General features: G+C 42.1%; 1 non-coding gene across 1 annotated transcript; it reads right to left on the reverse strand.

Annotated features, from left to right (window-relative positions):
• Nucleotides 1-1,019: 1,019 nt before the first annotated feature.
• On the reverse strand, nucleotides 1,020-1,123 carry LOC122425221. Its single transcript, XR_006264771.1, has one exon. It is a non-coding gene; the product is annotated as a U6 spliceosomal RNA (small nuclear RNA).
• Nucleotides 1,124-7,890: the final 6,767 nt, after the last annotated feature.

Consider the following 7,890-nt stretch of genomic DNA (forward strand, 5'->3'; position numbering starts at 1 on the left):
TTTTTTTTCCCCCCTAAAATACAGGCAATATATTATGTCATCTAAAGACAAATTCAGAGTTAGGACAATTCTAGGTTAGTAAATTCAGCAGCTTAACAATATAATCTATCAGGAACCTGGTTCTTTCTACCTCTCCACCATGCCTTCTTCAGCAAGCTGCTGTATCTCCTTTGGATGACTAACCTCATACAACCTTAACCTTTTGATCTTAGTTCCCCAACCAGGGATCAAACCCTGGCTCCCTACAGTGGAAGCACAGAGCCCCAATCACTGGACCACCAGGGAAATCCTTGCAATAGAATTTTTTAAAACAACATTAACTACTTTGGGAAAAATTTCACAAATTATGTTTAAGACCTCAGCACTGAAGTCTACAAAATATGGCTGAGGGAAAAAAAAAAAAAGATATATTGCTGAGAGAAATTCCAGAAGTCCTAAAGAAATGGAGTGCTATATTCATGGATTGGAAGACTCGATATTGTTGAGATGTCAGTTCCCTCCAAAATGATTTTTAGATGCAACTCAATCTCAATCATAATCCCAGCAGATTCTTTCCTAAAATTGACATGTTGATTCTAAAATTTTTATGGAAATGCAAAGGACGTAGGATATCCAAAGCATCTTAAAAGGAAGAACAAAGTGGAGAATTTGCCACCTGTCATTATGAATTATAAGACTACAGCAATTGAGATATTGCAACATTATCATAAGGATAAATGACAATGGAATAGAAAACAGAAATAGACCCACAATTAAACAGACATTTAATTTTTTTATAAAGTCACCAAAGCAATCCAAAGGGAAAAGGGAAGTCTTTTTAATGATTCATTTGAGAACAACTGAAAACTAATATAAAAAAATAATTATTCCCTCCCTCACACCATTCACAAAAATTGATTTGCAATGAATCTTAGACCTCAATCAAAAGTTAAAATTCTAGAAGAAAATATAAGAGAATATCTTTGAGACTTGGAGGTAGGCAAAGGTATCTTTTAAAAGATCATAGAAATAACTTTTTTAAAGTTATGGAATCCTTCACGAATTTGCATGTCATCCTTGCTCAGGGGCCATGCTAATCTCACTATCATTTCAATTTTAGTATATGTGCTACCAAAGTGAGCATGAAATGATTACTTTTTAAAAGTTTAAAGAATTAGACTTCACAAAAATGAAATCTGCTCATCAAAATACACCATTTGGTGTAGTATAGACAAGACCTCCATCAGTTCAGTCATTCAGTCATGTCCGACACTTTTCAACCCCATGAATCGCAGCACGCCAGGCCTCCCTGTCCATTACCAACTCCCGGAGTTTACTCAAACTCAGGTCCATTGAGTCGGTGATGCCATCCAACAATCTCATCCTCTGTCGTCCCCTTCTCCTCCTGCCTTCAATCTTTCCCAGAATCAGGGTCTTTTCCAATGAGTCAGTTCTTTGCATCAGGTGACCAAAGTATTGGAGTTTCAGCTTCAGCATCAGTCCTTCCAATGAATATTCAGGGTTGATTTCCTTTAAGATGAACTGGTTGGATCTCCTTGCAGTCCAAGTGACGCTCAAGAGTCTTCTCCCACACCACAGTTCAAAAGCATCAATTCTTCAGCGCTCAGCTTTCTTTATAGTCCAACTCTCACATCCAAACATGACTACTGGAAATACCATAGCTTTGACTAGACAGACCTTTGTTGACAAACTACTGTCTCTGGTTTTTATGATGCTGTCTAGGTTGGTCATATCTTTTCTTCCAAGGAGCAAGTGTCTTTTAATTTCATGACTGCAGTCACCATCTGCAGTGATTTTGGAGACCCCAAAAATAAAGTCTGTCACTGTTTCCACTGTTTCCCCAACTATGTGCCATGAAGTGAATGCCATGAAGGTAGTCATTCCTTTCTCCAGGGGATCTTCCCAAACCAGGGATCAAACCTGGGTCTCCCACACTGTTGGTGGGTTCTTTACCAGCTGATCCACAAGGGAAGCTTAGACAAGACTTGGGCTGTGAGAAAATATTTGCAAAATGTATTTGACAAAGAACTTGCAGAATATGTAAAGAATCCCTACAACCCAATAAAAAATAAAATCCCAGTGTTTTAAATAGACAAAAGATTTAATAAAAACTTCATAAAGGAAGAAGCACACAAAAAACTGCTTAACATCATTCATCATCAAGAAAATGCAAAATAAAACCCTCAACAACACCAATACACACCTACCAGAATAACTAAAATTAAAGACTGACAACATCAAATGTTGACAAAGAGGTGGAGCAGTCAGAACTCTCAGACATTATTGGTAAGGATATAAAATGGTACAACCACTTTGGATAAAGATCTGGCAGTTTCTTAAAACAAAAGTCACCTATGATCCAGCAGTTTCACTTCTAGCTATTTAACTAAGAGAAATGAAAGTATATGTCCTCAAAACAACTCATACAAAAATGTTCATAGACACTTTATTCATAATCTCTGAAAACTAGAAATAGCTCCAGTGACTATCAACAGAATAATACGTAATTCTTCTGTTATAATCATATAAAGGGACATGACTTAGCAATAAAATGGGATTAACTACCAATACATACAACATCATGAATGAATCTCCCATTTTGCCAAGAGGAAAAACTAGACATAGAAGAGTACCTATAATATGATTTTATTTATATGAAGTACTAGAACAGGCAAAACTAATCTATGATGGGGAAAATACCTAGGTGGGGAGAGGAAGGGACCCACTAGGAAGGAAAATAGAGAACTTTCTGGGGTGATGGTGATGTACTGTATCTTGATAGAGGTTTGAGTTTTATAGGTACAGGCATCTGTCAAAATTCACCTAATGTATTAATATAATTAAGATTTGTGCCTTTTTTACAGACTTCCCAGGGGACTCAGTGGTAAAGAATCTGCCTGTCAATGTAGGAGATGCAAAAAAGGAGGGTTCAATACCAGAGTGGGGCAGATCCCCTGGAAAAGGAAATGGCAATCCACTCCAGTATTCTTGTCTGGAAAATTCCATGGACAGAGGAGCCTGGCAGGACAAGATAAACAGTTATTGAACTTCAGTTAGTTATATACATCCTAAAGTGTTTAGGGGTAAATTATGCTAATGTCTGCAATTTTCCTTGAAAGGGTTTAAGAATTCTTTCTCTTTTTGTTTGTTTTTTGTTTTATCCACGCCAGGTGGCTTGCAGGATCTTAGTTCCCAACCAGGGACTGAACCCAGACCTATAGCAGTGAAAGCATAGAGTGCTAACCACTGTGCAGGCACGCATGCTAAGTTGCTTCTGTCGTGTCCAACTCCTTGTGACCCTATGGACTGTAGCCCTCCAGGCTCCTCAGTCCATGGGATTCTCCAGGCAAGAATACTGGAGTGGGTTGTTAACCATTGTACTGACAGGGAATTCCCTCAAAAAATTTTTTAAATGAAGGGATAGATGAATAGGTGGGTGGGTGGATGGATGGATGGATGGATGGGGAGAGAGAGAGATGCATAGATAAGTGATTAAGCAGAACGAAATGTTAATTGTAGAACCTCAGTGGTAGGTATGTGAAAATTCACATGCAATTCTTTTTAAAATTTTCTATATATTTGAAATTTTTCATAATAAAATGTTTTGGGGGAAAAAGGCAAATAAATCTTCATCAACCCAGTCTGGACTAATTTCCCTCCTTCTAAAAGACCACTGAGCCCCACACCCTTGGTCGCATCATTCACTGAAAGTCATTGTTGAGCCACCATCACTCAGACACTCGTCCCAATCTACCCAATCCCTCTCCTCCCTTTTCTAAACCCTCCCCGCCCCCCGGGCTCTCTGGAACTCCCACTCTACCAATTCTGGAAATCTCCCCCCACTTCCTGGCCCTAACGGAAACCAAGCTCTCCCCTGAGATACCGTTTCCTGCTTAAGAGAAAGCTATATTTTCTCTTATATTCCAAGTACCTCAGAGCTGGGAGGTGGAGGGTGGGGTGTTGGTTTCCCTCATTCCCCATGACTCCTTTGAAGTCATCTTTCTTCCTTCCTCCCTTAAAAACTCTAGTTCTGGACTTCCCCAGTGGTCCAGTGGTTGGGAATCCGCCTGCCAATGCAGGGACGGCAGATTTGATCAGATCTTCTGGGTGTGTCCCCTGTGAGCTGGGTGTCCCCTGGTGTGTTGCCTGCACTGGGCTTCCCTGGTGGCTCAGTGGTAAAGAATCTGCCTGCAGTTCAGGAGATTTGCAGGAGATACGAGTTCCATTCCTGGGTCAGGAAGATCACCTGGAGAAGGAAATGGCCACCCACTCTAGTATTCTTGCCTAGAGAATGTCATGAACAGAGGAGACTTGAGGGCTATAGACCATGGGGTCGCAAAGGTTGGATACAACTGAGCGACAAAACAACAACCACCAGGAAGATTCCATATGGCGTGGGGCAAGTAAGCCCACGCACCACAACTGCTGAGTCCCTTCTCTAGAGCCAGTACTCCGCAACAAGAGAAGCCACTGCAACTAGAGAAAGCCTGAGCACAGCAATGAAGACCCAGCACAGCCAAAGAAGACAAAAAAAATCCCTCTAGTTTCTTCTAAGTTTGAACCAACTACCTAACCCTCCATGCCTTTCCCCAGCGGGTCTACCTGCCTCCTAACCAACCTCCTAGTTCATTGGGAACTTTAGCTCCAGGCCCGGCCCATGAGTCACTCCCACACCCTGTGATCTCACCATCCACAGAGGCGACATTTAAAAAAAAAAAAAAAATGTTTATTTGGCTGAACCAGGTATTAGTTGCTACATGCAGGATCTTTAGTTGCAGCATACAAACTCTTGGTTGTAGCATGTGGGCTCTAGTTCCCTGACCAGGGATCAAACCCTGGCCCCCTGCACTGGGAGTGTGGAGTCTTAAACTGGATCACCAAGGAAGTCCCAGGGATGACTTTTCAATTCTCTGGCCTCTCTGTTACTTGACCTCCTCACCTCCACAGGTATTTTCCTCCACACCATCTCAGTCACCCACTCCCCAGGCACATTGTAGATGTTGTCCCAGCTCTGACATCTGCATTTCAGGCATCCCACCATCAGATAGCATCTCCCTTCCCTCCGGCTCTGACTCTCCTCATCTCACTGCACCAACGCTCCACCATCTCCAATTCAACCGTTCCATCATTTTCCCTCCACAGCCTCCTTTCTTATTTCTTTCCTTCCTTCCCAACAAAATATCCTGCCTCCTTTTCCTGCTTTAGTTTTTCCTGTAGCACTTACTACCTTCTAATACCAATAAACCCCAGAGGAGGGCACGGCAACCTACTCCAGTATTCTTGCCCGGAGAATCCCATGGGCAGAGGAGCCTGGAGGGCTACAGCCCATGGGGTTGCAAAGTGTCAGACATGACTAAGCGACTAAGCATGAGCAATACCAAGGAAAGCTACTTATTCATTTTATTATTGACTCTCTCCATCCAGGAGAATGTATGCTCCATGAGGTGTTCTTGTCCATTTAATCACTGCTGTAACCTCAGCACCGAGAACAGGCCCATGGCTTGGAGTAGGTGCTCAGTGAAGGCCTGTAAAGAGAAAGAGAAAATATGAAGAAAGAGAGGGGGCCAAGGGGGAGACAACTTTAATTAGAAAACAGAAGCAAACCCTCAGGAGCACCCTCGCTGTCCCACTTCCCCCCCTGAACCACGTTCTCCTACTCTTGTGACAACTGGAAAAGTGTCCCTGCTCCTCGCCAACATCATTTGCTCCACAGGGGCTCTGGATGCCATCTCTCCTCAACTTCTCAGGAACTGAACTTCTGGACCTCCCTGGTGGTCCAGTGGCTAATCTGAGCTACCAATGCAGGGGGCCCAGGAAAAAAGAACCGGCTCCGGAACTGTTCTACCCCCTCTGCCATCTCTAAATTCTCCTTCTGAATGAAATCATTTCACTTGCCTCTACCATCTCCCATCTTTTCAAATTCCTCTTTTGACCTCAGATGCACATCCAGCTACTGTGCCATTTCTTTGCTCCTTCTGCCTTGATTCCCGTTCATTTTCAACCCACGTCAGCAGACATCTCAGCCCAGGAAGTGACACTTGGGATGGGCAATCACGTGCCAGGACAAAATGGAAAAACATGAAAAGGCTGGGTCCCCAGTGTTGCTGAGAAAGACAGGACTAGCCCTGGAAAACCCGCCTCCAGGCTTCTATTCGGTGTGAGTGAAGAGAGTTCTATCTTGTTGAAGCCATTGGTATTTTGGGTTTTTCTCTTGTATCAACAAAGTGGATCCTAAATGATGTCTTTTTTTTTAATTTTTAAAATTTATTTTATTTAAAAAAAGAGGTATTTGGCTGTGCTGGATCTTCGTTGCTGCATGTGGACTTTCTCTAGTTGTGGCGAGTGGGGCTACTCTTCATTTTGGTGGTCTGGCTTCTTATCACGGTGGCTCCTCTTGTTGCAGAACACAGGCTCTAGATACACAGGCTTCAGTAATTGATGTGAGTGGGCTCAGTAACTGCGGCTCCCAGGGTTAGCTGCTCTGGACATGTGGGATCTTCCCAGACCGGGGATCAAACCAGGGTCCCTTGCAACGCAAAGTGGATTCTTAACCACTGGCTCACTAGGGAAGCCCCAAAGATGGATTTTCTCTCTCTGATTCTCCAGAAAACGGAAGGCCAATGGCTATATTTCTTTTCTTTAAAATGTTTTGCAAACACAGATTCTAAAGAAATGTTTCTTGGAGTAAATGAGGTCTGGAAAATTAGGCAGAGGTGTCAAAAACAGAGGACCACATGGAGCACTCACCTCGGGTTTGCAACCAGGGTTCCTCTGTTGGGTCCTCCAGTTTGTGGTCATGGTGGATTGAGCAAGGCACGGGAGAACATACTGAGGAAGTAAGAGGAAGTGAGAAGCTGCAGGTTTGATTCACACTTGGTTTCATTCTGTTTGTGTCTAAGCTGATGAACTTTATCAGTCAGAGGGTGTGATGGAGTTCCACTTATAGGTTTCTTTTCTTTTTGTAGCAGTTTTATATAATTCACATATTCTACCATTCACCCATATAGAGTATACAACTCAGTGGTTTTTAGTATATTCACAGACTTGTGCAACCAACACCACAGTCAATTTTAGAACATTTTCATCACCTCAAAAAGAAACCTTATACCCTTCAGCAGTTGTTCTCCATTTCACCACCCTACCCCAACCTTAAGCAAATACTAATCTACTTTCTGTCTCTGTAGACTTACTTATTCTGGAAATTTCACATAAGTGGATCGTATAATGTGTGACCTTTTGTGTCTGGCCCCTTTCCCCTTGTATAATGTTTTCAAAGTTCATCCATGTTGTAGCATGAATCAGTACTTTATTCCTTTTTATTGTTGAATAATATACTAAATTTCATTGTATGGCTATGTCATGTTTGTTTATCCATTCATTAGTTGATGGACATTTGGTTGTTTCTCAGTTTGGAGTTGATATGAATAATATTGCTGAAAACAGTCATGTACAAGTTTTTGTGTGACTGTACGTTTTTAATCCTGGGTACGTAACTAAGAATGGAACTCCTGGATTATATAGTAGCCCTGTGTTTACCCTTTTAAGGAACTTAGCCCTCTGGCCTATAACAGCTGTGGTGCCATCTAGCAGAGGTTTGTCGGGGCCTCCATCAGGATTAGAGTTTTTAACTGTTTTCCAAAGTCGCTGCACCATCTATGTTCCCACCAGTAGTGTTATTTCCCCACACCCTCACCAACACTTATTATCTGTTGTTATTGTTAGTCTCCTAGTGAGTGAGAAATCGTATCTCATTATGGTTTTGATTTGCATTTACTTCTCTTATGATTACGATGTTGAGCAGCTTTTCATGCGTTTATTGGCCATTTGCATGCTTTTTTGCAGGAAAATGACTATTCAGGTCTTCTGCTTATTTTTAATTGGATTATATGT

Source organism: Cervus canadensis, chromosome 1 (assembly GCF_019320065.1).
Source record: "Cervus canadensis isolate Bull #8, Minnesota chromosome 1, ASM1932006v1, whole genome shotgun sequence".
In the NCBI taxonomy this organism is placed as follows: Eukaryota; Metazoa; Chordata; class Mammalia; order Artiodactyla; family Cervidae; genus Cervus; species Cervus canadensis.